This window comes from Pleurodeles waltl, chromosome 7 (genome assembly GCF_031143425.1).
Source record: "Pleurodeles waltl isolate 20211129_DDA chromosome 7, aPleWal1.hap1.20221129, whole genome shotgun sequence".
Lineage (NCBI taxonomy): Eukaryota > Metazoa > Chordata > Amphibia > Caudata > Salamandridae > Pleurodeles > Pleurodeles waltl.
In genome coordinates, this window is record NC_090446.1 from 958,211,798 (window position 1) to 958,229,529 (window position 17,732).

Sequence of the window (17,732 nt, forward strand, 5' to 3'; positions counted from 1 at the left end):
GGAGTGTGCTGGAAACAAATACTTTAAAATGATCAAAACAAATCATTACACTAGGTGATGCAATCTCCACACGTTTGTCTGTGCACTGTATAGTGTAATTAGTCAAACTAAAAACTGTATGTCTGTGCAAATGTAATAGTCATTTCAATTGAAATGTGTTGTCTGTAATGGGTGTGTGTTTGCAAACCACAAATACTCCTCTCTAAGCCACTCCAGTATAGCCCCACCACTTCATTCTACTCTGCACCACTCCACTTTACCCCACTCCGCTGCACTTTGCACCAATCCACTCTATGCCACTGCACTCTAGGCCACTTCATGCCACGCCCCTCTACTCTACCCTGTACCACTCTGCTATATGCCAATGCACTCTTTGCCACTCTACTCTAGGCCACATCAATCTACTCTGCACAACTCCACCCTACACGTCTCTGCAAAACTGCACTCTACACCACTGCACTCTAATCTACTCTGCAACATTGCACAGTACATCACTTTACTCTACCCCATTACACTCTATACAACTGCACTCTACCCAGCACCACTCCACTTCACTGTATTCTGAAATAATCTACTCCACTTTTAACCACTGCACTCAGCATATCTTAACTCTATATCAGTGCACTCTACTCTGCATCACTGTACTCTCGACACTGAACTCTATACCACTCTACTCTGCACTACTCCACTCTACGCAACTGCACTCTAGACAGCTCGACTCTAATCTGCGCCATTGCACTCTGCATCACTCAACTCCACACCACTACCCTGTATTTTGCACCACTCTAATTTACACCACTGCATTCTACGATGCTGCATTGTATGCTGCTGAATTTAATGCTACCGCACTCTATGCCACTATACTCTACAAAACTGTACGTAAATGCACTCTAAACCACTTCACTCTAAGCCACTCCAGTGTATGCCACTTTACGTGACCCCACACTGTGCCAGTCCAATACATGATACTCTTTGCCACTCCACAACACTCTACTCTTCACCATTCCACTCTAAGGCACTCCACGCTATTCACCTCTAAGCCACTAACTTTTAGCCATGCTGAGCAGCAGCCACACGGGTGTATAACATGGATAAACCACATTGGCAAAGCCAATAGCTCTTGCATAGGTGAGACCTACTAGCTTTGCAAATGCTCATTTTAAATTGCCTGTGAGGATCTCTTGAGGTTCTTGCGGACCCAACTGTCCAGATCCAAAATTATATTTCATCCTTCATTTCTTAAGAGCTACGGAACAAATTCACACCAAATCACAACAACGCAATATGTGGGCCAAGATCTAGCTTCCTGGCAAATATGGTGTAATTCTGTTTAGCAGTTTTTGCTGTAGCCCATTTTAAAGAAGTCTATTAAAAATGCATGGGGATTTTGCATTTTGGGACCTCCCTTTTTTCTTGGCCCTCACTTGACGGATCACCTCAAAACCTTCCATTCACAAACTTCCAATGTAGAACCTTTTTGGAAAGCTTTGTCAAATAGTGCCAAAGTTAACTATAACTACCCAGCGGCGACTGCCACTAGAAGACAGACAGACAGACAAACACACACCCACCCGAAAAGTATCTCTATACTCAGGGGACTAAGAAGAACACATATTGGGGCTGAAGATTTTCCTGTATGAGGAAGGTCTAAGCATAATTAGCTCTAGCGGATTTCTATGCAAAGAAAGGAGCTGCATTGCCTGTGGACTCCTTGCAAGACATCAACTAGAAATGTGTTTTCTGCCCATAGATCAATTCCTCAGGGGAGTGTTAAAGCACAAAATAAATTATTCGCTCAGTTTCTGGTCACCAATTTGAAGTGGTGGGAGTAAAGTATACTGTGGAGTTATGGCTTACCTGCAGGTGGAGACAGAAACTTCTACACAGACCTTCTAAAGTGTGGAAAACCATACAATTAGCACAGGCCACGGTATGAACTTTGTATCCCACCATCTCCATTGTTCACCAGATGACCCCCTTGAAACCACAAAAGACAAATCAGAAACCTTTCAACAACTACGAAAGTACAAATGTCGAAGCTCATAAAGAAAACAAACAAGCCTCAAAGTCATTGTCTTTATTGCACCAGCTAGGTCCAGCTCTGAGGGGCTCGATCATAAGGCCAGATTTAGAGTTCCCAACCCAGACAAAGCTCCCAGCAAACAACAAGAAAACGTTGCTGATCATTTGCATATTTCATTAACGCTCACAATGATTTGTACAAAAACAACATTTATCTAAAATTAACTTGAGTGTGATAAAATAGGCAGACCTGAATGAGTTTCCATTAACGGTGATAAACAAGACACTCAATAGCTCGTTTTTTGATACGTATCGTTAATTGATGGACACACAAAACTGTAGGTTTACAGCTACTCGCTGCCTCCTTAAAATAAAACCTTTCTTTTAAACGAAAATTTGGAAACTGCCATGATAACATTTTCTTTAATATAGTTTTATATGTATAATATATAATTTTTGGAATAATTGCGAACTTTTAACGCTTTATCAAAATTCGTGCTACAGAGAGCATTTTAAAGTTGGCAAATAATGGTGCCTTGGACGCTCTAAACTAGATTGTCTATTACACAACAACAGATTAAAGCATCTGGATATCGTCAGGTATGAAAATAATGGAGAAGAGGAAGCCGAAAAACAAATTTACAGAAAGTTACATGGATAGACAACTTTGGGAGTGTTGGCGTAACTGGTAGGGCAAATTACAAAAATACCAAGGGAAAAAACGGTGAGAGCAGACAGAAGTGAATTTAAGGTCAGAGGAAATTGACAAACAGAGGAGGCAACATAGTGACGGAAGAGCAACTGAAGAGGAAAATGAGGGAGGGCAGAGAGTACTCAACTACTGGAAGTAATAAACCATCCCTTGTTCAGAATGCCGCCGAAAGCCTTAAAGGGAGGATCTTCTGTCACAAAATCAACTGTGAGCAGTTCTTCACTTTGACATCAAACATGTTTCCTGCAATGCTGCGGTATGCAGGACAGCACTTCAAAGAAGGTTCCTCAAAGCCAGCCGATAGCAGCATAACATGACTTAGTCCGGATTCACACAGAGGAACAACATTCCTTGCAGTCATGTAATTTAGGGGCATACTGAAGTGCTTGGGAAGGATCAAGATAAATTGTGGTTCACGTGATTACAGCTACAATCCACCACTACAGAGCCCCAACACATGGTATGAGACAGGGTCAGGACCTCATTAACACTTGAGCATAAAATCCAGGTTTTGCACTGTTTAGTACAATAGGTGGTAACTAGATGCTTAGCCAATCGACCCCAAAGTGGAATGACTGGGATAGACCAACTGGGGAGTATCGTATTAGGATGGTGTATTCGCCATGGAACAGAGGTATGAACAAACGCCCGTCTATTGCGCATTATGTTCTTATAAGAACACCACTGACCAGATGTAGAGTCCACTGCTTCACGCATAAGCATGGAAAAGTTTGAAGACAATTTAAATATAACCCCATCACGCTCCTCAGCTGTCCACTGCTTCTCAAAATACACAGAAACCTGACTGAGCAACGTTTTATTCAATACATTTTCTCCAGACATGGCGGGAGCTTATCGGGACACTTCTAAAGTCCTCCGAAGCACAGCATTCTGTATACAGGGTCTCACAACAACTGCCAGCACGCTCCTGTCCTCACGAGCAACAGATTCCCAGTCAGTGACAGTTGTTAGGGGCAGAGGTTTTGAAAATGCACTTCTGGGTCAGCACATCAAAGAATCACCGCAGTTGTCCGGTATTCCCAAAACATTGTTCAGACCTAGTCACTTCGGTGGTGCGGACAGATTCATCTGGAAAATAATCAACAGAAAGAATTTCAGACCACATTAACAGCGAGATAAACAGACATTTTGGGCTACAATTTAAGTATTATACTATGAATGTAACTTTGCAAAACTGGCTACCATGACTGGAAAGTGAACAGACTGAAAGAAGGTCCTCTACATCACCTAATAGTACATGCAATAATAGCCATCACACAGTAAGGTACCACGAAAAAAAGACAACCATTTACCTTCACTTGACTAGTAACATCCAGCACACAAAATATAAACGCATCCCCACCTTCCTATCCAGCAACCCCACCACCCAGTAAAATAACTGCACTCAGTCCGTAGAAAAACGAAGTATCCATGTAACTCTACCAGCACGACCTATCTAAGAAAAACAATTGCTATCAGCTATAAGAAAAACAAAGCATGACCTCAAATAAACCACCCTGCTTCCCTCATTGAAGAATAAGCAGCACACTCCACACAAGCATGTATAGGTTACTCACCGACTAAGGTCTTTTTTCCCCACGAGTGGAAAGTGCTGAATGTACTGGAAACTACTAAAGCTTTAGGCTTGGTCCTCTCATGCTCCTCTGGCACTGTTATAACTTACGTATCAACCTGCCTGCCCCAATTTAACCAAACAGTCTTCAACAGGTAAGATTTTATGGTAAAAAAGCGCTGAAGGTGGGAGTTTTAAAGGCAACTTGACATCAGTGCACACAGGGTAGGTCTGTGGCAGAGGAATATGCCTCTCCGATCACATCATAGGGATGAAGCCAGCAGGATTCGCTTCTATAGTGAGAGTTACTGTAGAAATGTCCCTGTTTGCCCTGTCACCGCTCAGAACTGACACACATGGGATTTGGGTTTGAGCAAAGGCATGATTTCTGAAGGATGATCGTCACTGATATTAAGGAAAAAATGCCTTGATTTTCTAATGAACTTTGACGGATTGATACATCACCTGTAATTTAAAGTGCCTTACGAACACCAAAGATGCATCTCCATCTTGGAGCCACATCCCACCCATCTAAACTACACGGCAAAGGAATGTGTTTTTTGTGGAATACTAACCAGTCATCTTTAGTACAAGGACGTAATAGATACACATCTTTCAGACAGGGGATACCATGTCTTTTCCACTTTACTGGAGAAGTATTATCATTAGGATCTCACAGAGCTTGCCCTCGTGAAAGCCTTGAAAATGGGTCTAAAAGCATCTGCTAGGCTTATCTGTACAATAAATACTTAAAATATGAATGAGACAAAATATATATAATTTTTTTTATTTATTTATTTACATACGCAGAGTGTAGGTTACTTCAAAGGAATGGATGATCAAGGTCTCACTTCTCGTAAAATGTAGTTGTATTCCTTCCTGTTAGTGGAAGGGATGCTAGTGTGTTGGGGACGAGGCATTCGACAAACATTTTGCAGTACAGCCCTTTACTTCATTTCTCCCTTAGCGTTACATTGATTTTCTTCATTATTTTGCTCTGTCTTCATTTCTTTTCCTTGACTAGCCCTAAATTTCACAACAATAAACATTTTCTTAACCTAATTACATTTACTTTGATTAATACTAATCCTTAATATAACTTTTTTTACATTTAATAAAAATAAGTTACTATGTTTTAACACTAAAAATATATATTTTAATAATAGTGAATATTAGATGTAACCCCCTAACCCTATTTAATCTTGTTATAATAGTTAACTTTAAGCCTTTCATTAGTGCATGAAATACATGGCACTGGAGCACGCACAGAAAATGGCATGTGATCAATGTATAAATGAATTTAGCAGAAGCTTTCATGAAGGTCAACGTCTCTTAAATTTAATCTAACTAGTTCTTGAAACAGCATTTACAGAGACACATTTGTTAACAGCAAAACAGCCAATGCATGTTTTGTGCGATGGACTTCATCAAGGCTTATATGAAATTTCAGAATGGACTGCATAAAAAGAGTAGTTAATTGGTAGGAAGTGCCATTGGGAAGTAGCCCTTATGTAATCAAGGACAGGATGTTGGCCTGTATTAATAGATCGTCTGTACTGGTGTCCAAAATGATGGATCTACATAGCTACTCAATAAATAACATGAACATACGAGGGTCTTTAACTTTTTTAACCAAGTTTTCTTGATAGAAATTATTTTTTCATAGCCAAATGTAACTTTGTGTTTTCATATAACTGGGTATTCAAAAATGTTAAGAAGCAAAGAACACTGACGTTTTTTTATGTAAAATACCCCAAAACTTGTAAAAGAAAAATGTAAAAAATGTTTGACATCATATACATAGGTGCAGCTACTACGTTTATACATATAAAAGATGGACAGATAACGATAATTAGAGGTAAGTAAACAGTTGCTTTTTCAGAAGGAATATAGTATTTATTCACATGTTGCTCACAGGATAGCAAGTAGTATCAAAGTAGTTGTAGGGATGTGTAAAAACCTGTCCTCATGAAATTGGATGAAAGGAGCATCAGTGATGCATGCTTGCTAATTGCTTATATTCCTTAGCGACATAATGGCAAGGAGGCAGGTCTACTTCAGCATAAACTTTCATATTGGCCTGGTGCATAGGTTCAAATGGTGGCAGCATGAGATTAAAGAGAACTACGTTCAGATCCGAGTTGACAATTTGTATTCTCAGTGGACACAGCTTTTATTCCGGGTACATTACATTAAACAAGGGTTAATCTTGTGCCAACAAAATAAACCGATCGAGCATATTTAAGTCCCTTCTTTGTGAATTATAGAATGTTTAAAAGTATCTTGCATCCTGGTGCAAATGGGTGACATAACAGGTGCAAATAAATAACGGAAATATGTTACTTACTTCAGGAAAAGTAACGGATCTCTTCTTGGTGTCTATGAATGCCACTACTGTTTTTCGAGTATTCGTGACACAAGATATGGAGGTTGACTCCTTTATCAGCAAGTTGTATGTGTTGATACACATTTCTGATATACATCTGCTCCCTCCCTCACGTGTTGTCACCAAAGAAACATTATGTAAATACACTTGATACAGATTTTATTGAGAACGCAAAACTTTAAAAAAAGACGATGCTAACACATACAGTACATTTCATCTTTCATCCCTAAATGCAAGGACTTAATATAAAGTGTTCATCCTAAAGCATTGTCACAAATACCTCGTTCTGCTGGGATGAGGATAATGCAGTTGCTGCTTTCAGCAGAACAGGGATAGTCAGGGGCCATCCCTCACACGACATTCTGGAACGCTGTCTTTTATAAAAAAAAAAAAAAATGTCTAGTTGTGTTGCACTCTTTTCCAACAGCTAACTTGCTCCTTACAGGCCTGCCTGCTTTATGCCGCTTACCATTTCAGAGACGATGTGCCTCATTTGCATTCTGTTCTTCGTTATCAGTCATATATAGATAATATTTTTAACACTGATATAATCACTATTTTAAGATCCTAAAAACTCCAGTGTCTCTGGTCCCTGGAGCGATGATGACCAATTAGTCTCAACCTCCAAACGAGTAAACTGATTCATCCACTTGCTGCAGCGATCGAGTTTATCGTTGCATATTTTATTGAACATCCGGAGTAGAAAGGACCCTTTTGTTGTAATTTCAACGTCCCCGTGTTCCTTAAGACTGGTTGCAGCTTTTCTGAAGCGTTCCCAGATGATAATAATAATGAAGGCCTTTGTGGGTTGTGGCTAGAGTTTTGCAAATCCTTCGAGTAGGGGATTCATGAATAAGTCTTGCCAAGGTTGCAGTTTATCTAACTGCTAAAGTACTAGTGGGCATGAAACAATCCTAAATGTCTATGAGTAGGACCAGTGCACTGGTTGCCGACAGGCAGAAGGGAGGCTTTTAAAACTGTGTATTTGATGCAAAATGTATTTTTCTATCTTGGTCGTTCCTCTTTTCTGGGGAGTAACTATAGTACTAGGTTTAACTTCACTACTTATCACCTGCCCTTTTCTAGTTCCATTCTTTAAGTAGGCCCAATAAGGCAAAAAAAACTCTTCTCTTTTCGGGGTGCTACTGTCTGGAACTCGCTCTTGCTTGACTGAGCAAAGCAGCCAACATCCTCTGTTTCTTCAACAAACTGGAGATTTCTATTGTGTGGATACAGTACAAAATGTGACTCTACAGCACTTCACGCCACAAACTGATGCTTACAGGGTAAGTAACATAATCTGTTCCAAGGCATGTGTGGCTGTAGATACTCATGCTCTGCACAGATTGTAAAGCAGTCCCTCCATAAAAGCGGTGGCTAGCCTGTAGGAGTTGCAGTTTACTGGAAAAGAGTACATAGCACAGCCTGACCTACATTGGCTTGTTGGCATGATAGCACATCCACACAGTAGTGTTTTGTGCATGTGCGTGATGTGGACCATGTAGCTGCCTTGCAAATGTCAGCTATAGGAATGCTTCAACGGAAGGCCACAGTAGCCCCCCTTTTCCTAGTAGTGTGTGCTCTACCTAGCAGTTTATGCTGTAGGAGTAACGGGTAAATGTCTCTTGGCCTTAGCATAACAAGCCTGGGCTACCATTACAAGGTAGTGAAAAAGCCACAGAGTTGCTTGGTTTTCCTAAAATTTTTGTTTCTGTCAATATATAACATGAGAGCTTTTGTGATATCTAGAATGTGAAAGGCTCTTACGGCAACAGAGTCTGATTGCGGGAAGAAGATTGGTAGTTTAATGGACTGGTTACTGTGAAACTACTTTATGGAGAAATTTAGGGTTAGTGCGAAGGACTACTTTATTCCAATGAATTAGGAAGAATCGCTTTTCCTAGGTTATTGCCTGGCACTCTCCAACATGCCTGAGTGATGCGATGGCAACTAAGAAAGACACTTTGCAGGAGAGAAATTGAAGTGGACATGAATGAATTGGTTCAAGTGGGGGAACCATGAGTCTGGTGAGCACAATGTTAAGGTTCCACAATGGTGCAGGAGGTACCCCTAGGTGGAATTACATGTTTAAGACCTTCCACGAAAGCCTTAATGGCTGGGATTCTGAACAAGGAAATATGTTGTCTGTTCTGTAGATATGCAGCTTAATCTGTGAGATGTAACTGAATGTTAGTGTAGGCTAGATTTGCTTTCTGTAAGTGGAGCAAATAACAGTCTATTTATTGTACTGTAGGTTTCATGGGGTCAAGGCATTTGGGTTGGCAGCAGCAAACAAAAGGTTTCCATTGTGCAGCACAACAGGCTCTAGTAGTAGGTCTACAGGTTTCCTGGAGAATGTGAATGCACTCTACAGGCAAGCCTAAGAAGCCAAACTATGACCTAAGGAGCCATATTGCAAGGTGGAGTGGCTTGGGGTCTTGATGTTTGATTTGTCACTGATTTTGAGTGAGAAAGTTTGGCCTGTTGGGGAGCTTCTCGTGTGGGACTACTGAGAGATCCAGGAGTGTGGGAACCAAGGCTGGCGTGCCCAAGTGGGAGCTACAAGGATCATAGTGAGAGATGTTTGCCTGATCCTCCAAACCAGAAATGAAATGAGAGGAAGAGGTGGAAAAGTGTAGGTAAACATCCCTGACCAATTCATCCATAGTCAGGGGTGTGGAATTTATTAAAATATCTACTTGTCCAGGGGACAGGTTGCTTCTCAAATCTACTTGTCCTGTAAAAAGATCTACTTGTCCCTTTGGTGCCATGTAGTGTGGCGACAAATTATGGCAGCAATTAATAGCCTCTCTGATTATGCCAGGGCTACTACCATAGTAGGGCTTGAATACTTGGAGTTTCAATCCCTACTGTAGCAATTTCCTTATTTTGCCACCTTTCTGCAGATCTGCATACTGGGGCTGGAGGAAGCAGTAAGCAATAGTTCCAGGGCTGGAATGCCTTTGAGTCTGCAAACCTACTAACCTGCATGTTTTAAAGATTTTTACCAGCTTCTCTCTAATATTTTCCCATAATAAGAAAGGTTGGACATTTACTCCTGACAATGGCAGAATTAGAACTTCTTCCAGGGTTGGGAAGAAAGTGGCTGGAGGGAAAATGAACTTGCAAATGCTCAATAGATTTTCACATGAGCAAATCTACACATCGTATTTACCCACACTAAAATACAGTTCACAAATATTTTATAGGGTTACGACACATACCATGGGTGCACTTTTGTGACTTTCTTTAAGAATTTGGGGCCACAAGTAGGTAGGTTCAGATTTGTGACCTGCAAATTGCGAGTCGCAAATCCGAACGTAGGATGGTGTCCTTGACACCATCTGTGATTCGCAGGGGCTTCGCAAATGCCCACATCATGAATAATCATGAGGTGGGTTGCAATTTGCGACCCCCTCACGAATGGTGGCCTGCTGGAGACAGCAGACCACCATGTCTGTGACTGCTTTTCAATAAAGCAGTTTTTTTTGTAATGCAGCCCGTTTTCCTTAAAGGAAAACGAGATGCATAACATAAACGAAAAATGAAACGTTTTCGTTTCATTTTTTCAGAGCAGGCAGTGGTCCATAGGACCACTGCTTGCTCTGAAAAAATGTTTACAGTGACATTCACAATGGGAAAGGGGTCCCATGGGGATCCCTTCCCTTTTGCGAAAGTGTTAGCACCCATTTGAAATGGGTGCAAACTGCGATTGGTTTGCGCCCGCGTTCGCGGTCACAAAACAATCCTACATTGCACTGCGAGTTGCAATTAGGAAGGGAACACCCCTTACTAATTGCGAGTCGCAAACCCGTTTTGTGATTCGGTAACCAGGTTACTGAATCGCAAAACTGGGTTTGTGCATCGCAATGTGCTTTTTGCACGTCGCAAACAGCGAAAGTCGCTGTTTGCGACATGCAAAAAGCTACCTACATGTGGGTCTTGGTCCCTAATTAGGTCTGGTGTTAACAAAGACATTTTGTTTTTATTAAACTTCTATTTCTCTCTCTTTAGGCTGGCTTTACTGTGAGTGATCGCATTCTGCTCTTCCACAAGGAGCATATTGCCACACAAAGTAGTTTTGTTCAGTGTCAGGAACTACAGTGGCAATCAGTGACGTAACGAAACTGGAGGGTGCCCCTTTGCAAAGAACATGGAGGAGCCCCCTCTCCAGACTCACTCAGGGCAGGTGCTGTGCTGACGGGGTCCCCTGGAGGGCGGCTGCGGGGCCTTTGTTATGCCGCTGGTGGCAACGTGTGCTTTAAGAGTTCAAAAACTTTTTGGGGGGGTTTTGCCAATGTTTGTTACAATGTTGAGGGCCTGGTAGCTCCCACAACAATAAAGTGTTACAAAAGCCATGTCAAAACAAGACACGCATTGATGAAACTAAAAGACTTATAAAAATATGTCAGATCAGTTGGCTTTGTCAGTGTTTGTTTATTTTCATGCTTCCCATAATCGTGTTGAAAATGGTTACACTGATTTTCCATTAGAAATATTTTTGGGAAATACTAGCATGCATCAACACATTTTACTAAATGACACTTCATTTGCATATAATCAGAGAGCATTCTGGGAGCATTATACTTAGCCTCTTAGCCTAAACTTTTCAAACATGTGTGTACACGTTTTTTTTTTTTTGTACTGGAACCAACGTCAGTAGTGAAGTGTGACCTTAAAACATTTATTTACAGCACGCACCCTAATAATGAAGGCTTTCAAATAATGAACAATAAATACAAGTTCGAACAGCATTATCCTTTGGAAACACATTACCTCAACTGCAGAGAGTTCAACTCTCTGTAAACAGGCAGCCAAAGGGTTTGTGCTGCAGGGGGTTGGGCTTACTTGTCCCAAGGACAAAGTAAACATAAAAACTTGTTGCCCTTGACCCCAAACAAGATGTCCCGGGCGATAGGAATTCCACATCCCTGCATAGTGTGTTGCCCTGGATAGTGTATGTGGATACCTGTAGGTGACGATTGGGCCTTTTGTGTTTTCTGCTGTGGCGTAAAGGTCTATGTGAGGAGTTCCCCACTTTGTGAAGTATGACTGAAGGACTTATGGATGGAGTTCCCACTCGTGGACTTGTTGCTGCATCCTGCTGAGCAGATCTGCACTCATTGTCTGTGCCAGGCAGGTATCCCACCACCAGGTGAAAGTGGCAGTAAAGGGCTCACTTTCATATGATCTGAGAGAGTTGAGAAGACAGTGTCCCCCTGTTTCTGTAAGTAATATATGGCTGTCATGTTGCCCGTGCTGACTAAGACAACCTTGTAAGACAGGTGAGGAAGGAATGCTTTCAGAGCTAGGAATACTGTTTGAAGCTCTAGGTAACTGATGTGTAGGGACCGGAGATTGGTATCCCAGAGGCCCTGTACTGGCAGGCCTTGAAGGTGAGCATCCCAACCTGTGAGTGATTCATCTGTGGTCAATGTGGTTTGAGGCATAGGGTCTAGAAAGGGCTGCCCATTCAAAAGGCTATTGGTGTTCCAGCATTGCAGAGAACAATAAGATGGATGGTTTAACATTAGATCTTCCAGGTGACCCTGTGACTCAGACCATTGGCAAAACAAACATTGTGGTAGGGTGCGCATGTGCAGTCTGGCATGTGGAACGATGGAGATGCAAGAGGCCATTATCTCCAACAGACACATAACGGTCCTGATTGAGGGAGGTGGTCAGAAAACTCTTGACACAAGCCGGGTTGGGATATGCCAACCCTAACTCCATATTCAAGATAGCCTCTAAGTAAAGTTGCATCTATAGGGTCTGGAGGTGAGATTTGGGAATGCTGAGTGTAAAGGCCAGGTTGTTGCGAAGAAAATCCATTATCAACTGAGTGTTTTGTTTACAATGGCGTAAGGTGCATGCTTTGATGAACCAGTCGTCGAGGTAGGGAAACACATGAACGTTTTGCCTTCTCAGGTGTGCGGGACTACTGCTACGCATTTTGTGACAATTCTGGGAGTGCTAGTGACTCCAAATGGAAGGACCTTGAACTGGTAGTGTTTGCCCGCAATAACAAATCTTAAGTATTTTCGATGTGCAGGGCAAATTGGAATGTGAAATTAGGTGTTCTTAGTCTAGAGCTGTCAAAATCACCTTGCTGTAGAAGCAGAATGGCACTGTGAAGGGTAGCGACGTGGAAGTGTTCCGAAAGGATGTATTTGTTTAGAGGCCTGAGGTCGAGTACTGGCCTGAGAGAGCCATCCTTTTTGGGAATCAGGAAGTATAGGGAGTACACTCCTGTCCTCTGATGTTGTAGCGGAACGGGCTCTAAGGCCCCTTTGAGAAGATGGGCTTGGACCTCTTGTTTGGGAAGAGTTAAGTGTGCCTGAGATTGCCTATGAGTGCAAAGGAGAATATTGGGCGGGTGGTGTAAAGTCCAGAAAATAACCATATTTGATAACGGCGAGGACCCACTGGTCCCAGGTAATGGTGCCCCATGTTCAATAGAAATGTTGGAGTCTTCCCCTGACAGGTGTTGGAAGAAGAGGGGAGGAGGAAGGTAGTCACTGCTTGGCAGTGAAGGAGAACCCACGTGTGGCGGTGCTCCTTTTCCTCCCTTTGTTGATGGTACTTGTAGGAGGCTGTCTCAGTTTATAGTGTACACCTATTGTGTGGCTTCCAATACTGAGGGCAGGCAACCCTTAGTGATAGTGTTTTGGTGCCTAGATAACCAAAGCTCTCTAGGGGTAGCTGTGGAGATCAGCTCAGGCTTATCAAGGAGGAGTGTAAAGCACTTGCAATACCACAATAGTCAGTCAGTGATGTTCACACAAGAAAGGACCACACCAAGTGTTACAAAAAATAAAGTAGTCTTTATTATAACACTCATACTAACCTAACTTTGGTATATCTTCACTTGGTGATATCTACACACAACAAATATACTTAGTAACAAGCAGGGAAAGCATAGAAATACATGCAGCCCTATGAGGAGGCCAAACCATATAATAAGAAAGTGGTATAAGAATGGAGGTGTCCAACCAAGGTAAGTGTGTTAGAAACCAAGGGGCTGGGGGAGTATGTAAGTAGGAGAAATCCCCCAGACACACGTATGCAGAGGTGTTATCTAACTCAAAGTCCCATGGGCTAACCCAAGACCTTTGTGATTGGAATTTTCAAGATTCAGGACCCTTCCCAGAGAACACCAGTTGGCAGGAGAAAGGTTCAATAGTACCCCTACCCGTAGATACCCAGGAAGACGGAGTACCTACACCAGGGAACCCAGGTGCATAGGTGTGAAGTGATGTCAGAAACCTTCGATGAAGTCAACGAGGGTCTCGATTGTCCAGTCACGACCCGTGGACCAGGCCTGTGGAACCCAAGGGTGGATTCCGGTCAGGAAGAACCTAAAAATGAAGGGGACAGAGTCCAGACCACTTGGAGATGTCCTGTGGTGCAGGTAGGAAATGCCCACCCTTCTTGAGAAGTTGTTCCATCAGGACTGTGATGGAAGAAGCACAACTGCAGAGTCTAGGGGATGCAGGAGGTCCTTTGAGTTGCCCACGAGTTGTTGCATGCCGGACACCGGAATGCAGGGGAGAGGTGAGTCAGTGGTCAGCAGAACCACCACCAAGTCTTTTCAAAAACAGGAAGAAGCTGCAGGGAAATTTGCAGGATTTTGGGGACCGGTAAGGTCCAAATGACTCAACCCTTGGTCGGCCTTCAGCAGGCAGGAGAGCCGGCCGGAATCTTTGGAGCCCCCATGAGGACTCACTAGCAGCAGGCACAGGGAATCGCAGGGAAGCCTCAGCAGCACAGCGAAGGAAGGGTCCGACGCCACAGGAGTTGCAGAGTGGATGCTGTTCTTGGAGTTGCAAAGTGCTGGAGGCTGGGGCTTCTTGGAGCTTGAAGATCTTCAGGAGGAAGAGTCACCAAGCCTTGGCAACAGCAACAATGCACAGGGGTTCCGTCCCTGTGGCTACTGCAGGGGCCCACCGTCTCCCAAGTTGTACAGAAGACATGTTGGACCTGGAGAGGGCCACAGAACCACCACCTGTGTTGCAGAACCTTAGGATGTCTATGGGATAGCAGAGTCAGCCAGCCAGTTGTCATAGAGGTGCCTGCGGATGCAAAGGAATGGCTCCTTCATTCCAAGGGAGATTCCTTCTTGCTTCCTAGATGCAGGCAGAGTCCTTATGACCCTGAAGGATGCACAGCCATGGATGTTGCAGGATTCTTGCAGGAACTAGAGAAACAATGTTGCAGCAGGAGCCCTCCTATTGGATACGGTCTTGTTTCTGTTCCTAAAGCAGACTAGCAGCGGTTCTGGAGTCCAGGTTGCAGAAGTGTCTTGCAGAGAGTTCCTTGTGGAGTCTTGGTTGACAATTATGGGGACCCACTCTCAGGGGAGCCCTTAAGTAACCCTATAAGTGGGTTGGACACTATCTGCAGTGACCCACTTATCAGAGGCGGTCAGGGACGTCAACTAGCTGGCCTAATCAGTCAGATGCTCCCAGGGGCTTATACCCACCTTGTTTCCAAGATGGCAGAATCAAGCGGCCACTTGGCAGAGCTCCTTGCACCTTCCTAGGAGAGGAGCTGGACAGGGGGCGTAGTCACTCCCCTGCCCTTTGTGTGGTTTTGCCCCAGGGCGGAAACCAAGGGTTCCTGTACTGATGCATACCAGTTTATGCGAGGAGGGCACCAAATGTACCCTTCAAAGCAGTCAGGTGGCACTCAGAGGCCACACTACCCCACCCCAGCCCAGGGACAACCATTTCAAAGGGAGAGGTAGCCACACTTCTCCCCTACAGAAAACCCTTTGTTTTTGCTTCCTCTGCTTGAGTTAGTCTCACCAGCAGGAGGGCAGAACAGTGCCTGGGGTCAGTAGCAGCACAGGCTGACGTTCAGACCCTGCAGGGCTGTATATGCAGATGTGGGGGACCCTTTAAGGAGCCCCCATAGTACAAGGTGTCATGCAACTAACACTGGAACTGGTGCAATTGCATATTCCAACATGTTTGATGCCAAACATGCCTAGGTTTGGAGAAGCCATTATGATGTTGGACATCTCGTGTTGACCAGTGTCCACTACATACCTTAAGATGGCTTCCCTGCACTTACAAAGCCCAGAGAATGGAGTCTAGGGTTTGTAGGGGTACTATTGCTCATGCAGGGGTACCCTCACACTTGGGGCCATGCACCCTGCCATTGGGCTGAAGGGTCTACCATAAGGATGGCTTACAGGGTCCAAGTGCAGTGAACACAATATAAGGCAAGCCTTATATCTAAAGTGAAAGGTGCATGCACCATTTCACGCAGGCTGCAATGGCAGGCCTGCAGACACAGTCTGCACAGGCTCCATGGGTGGCACAGTAAGTGCTGCAGCCCATGGGAGCCCCCTGGTGCACCAATGGCCTGGGTACCTAAGTACTATTTACCAGGGACTTACAGGGGTGCACCACTATACCAATTGTGGGTGAAAGAATCACTTACAAAGTCAGTTTTAGGGGAGAGAGCACCGACACTGGGGTCCTGGTTAGCCGGATCCCAGAGTACTACAGTCTAAACACATTGACACCAGGCAAAAAACGTGGGGGTAACTATGTCAGAAAGATCCATAGGTGCCTCTGTACACTCTTCTAGTATAGATCGATTGAAACTTTCTAGGGTGCGAGGTAGACGCCACCGAGGTGGAGGACTTGTATGAGCCTCTGAACCCAAGGTGACAGAAAGTGCCTCTTTGTGTAAGGGGCTGAAGGGCACCCATGACTTTAGTAGTGTCCGTGTCTTTCTTGAGTTTCTCTAAAGTGGGGTAAACCTGAGGCCTAAACAGGTGCTCCCTGTCAAAGGGCACGTTGAGGGCTGCTTGCTGGACTTCAGGTTCGAAACCTGAGCAACGCAGCCAAGCACTTCTTTGGAGAATGACACTGGTGTTTATGCCTCGAGCTGCTGTGTCTGCGCCATCAGGAGCACACTTGATTGAATTATTGGAGATGACCTGCCTCTCTGCAACTATCTGTTGCCTTCTTTTACAATGTTCATCAGGTAAAAACTGGAGGAGCTCCACCATTTCAGCCCAATGAGTCAGGTCATACTGGGTTAGCAAGGCTTGAGAGCTGGCTATGCGCCCCAGTGGTCAGCGGCCTTTGCTGCCACTCTCTTCCCCGCAGCATCTACTTTCATACTCTTCTTCTCAGGGGGAGGAGACCCCAGTGGCCTAAGCTGTTGCTGCTACAATAGAGTCAGATGGAACCTGTGACATGATGTAGAGCGGGTCCGCGGGGGCTGCCTTATACTTTTCCCCCACCCTTAGCGTGATTACCCTAGAGTTGACAGGCTCCTTGAAAATATCCTCTGTACGCCAAGGAATGCTGGGGAGCATGGGAAAATAGTGTATGTACCTGTAAGTGCTAGTTAGTGTGTCCAAAAGAGGTCCTGCTCAATGAGATCCTTATATAGCTCTATGTTGTGGAACACAGCAGTCCTAGCTACTACCTGTTGGTAAGAGGTAGTATTCTCAGGTGGAGAGGGGTGTGCTGGGAAGAGGTCAGGGTTGTTGGAGGGAATAGGTTCAGGGTCATATACATCTCAAGGATGTGTGTCTTCCTGGGACCCCGCCATACCACTAGTGGAAAAGAAAGGAGAAACTTGAGCTGTGTAATCCCCTAGTAAGGGTGTAGTGGGGGAATGGGGAGCAGAAAGGGACGGAGGAAGAAGAAGAGGTGGGGAAGGCCTACACAAGGGACTAATAGCCTTGTCCTCAGTTCTCCTCTTAAAAGAGACAGGGATGTCCAAATCCTCCTGGAAAGACAGTTTTTTTTTTGGAAGCGCAGGACCGGAAGAAGCGGCAATGATTTAGCCTGTGCCCTCTTGTATTTGGAGTCTGCGCTGACGAGCGTCCATTGTTTCAAAAATTGGCTCGACCGGATAAGGGCTGGTAGAAGACTGGCCAGAGTCTAGTTTCTGAAGTTTTCGGCTCTGAAAATCTCTGCACAAAAGGTTTTGGTCTGTGTGGTTTGGTTGGCACCAAAGTTGAGGCTGAAGGCTGCCTGCTTGATCCTGACGTCTGGATCGAAACCAAAATG

At 44.1% G+C, this 17,732-nt stretch overlaps 1 protein-coding gene across 4 annotated transcripts in view; it reads right to left on the reverse strand.

The window, feature by feature from the left end:
• Positions 1-2,062: 2,062 nt before the first annotated feature.
• Positions 2,063-17,732, reverse strand: part of USP36 (ubiquitin specific peptidase 36) — a 523,175-nt gene continuing 507,505 nt past the window's right edge. For all 4 annotated transcript variants that reach the window (XM_069199674.1, XM_069199675.1, XM_069199676.1 and 1 more), the window contains exon 20: positions 2,063-3,823. The gene's annotated coding sequence lies outside the window, so the exon portion shown is untranslated. The remainder of the gene's footprint in view (positions 3,824-17,732) is intronic.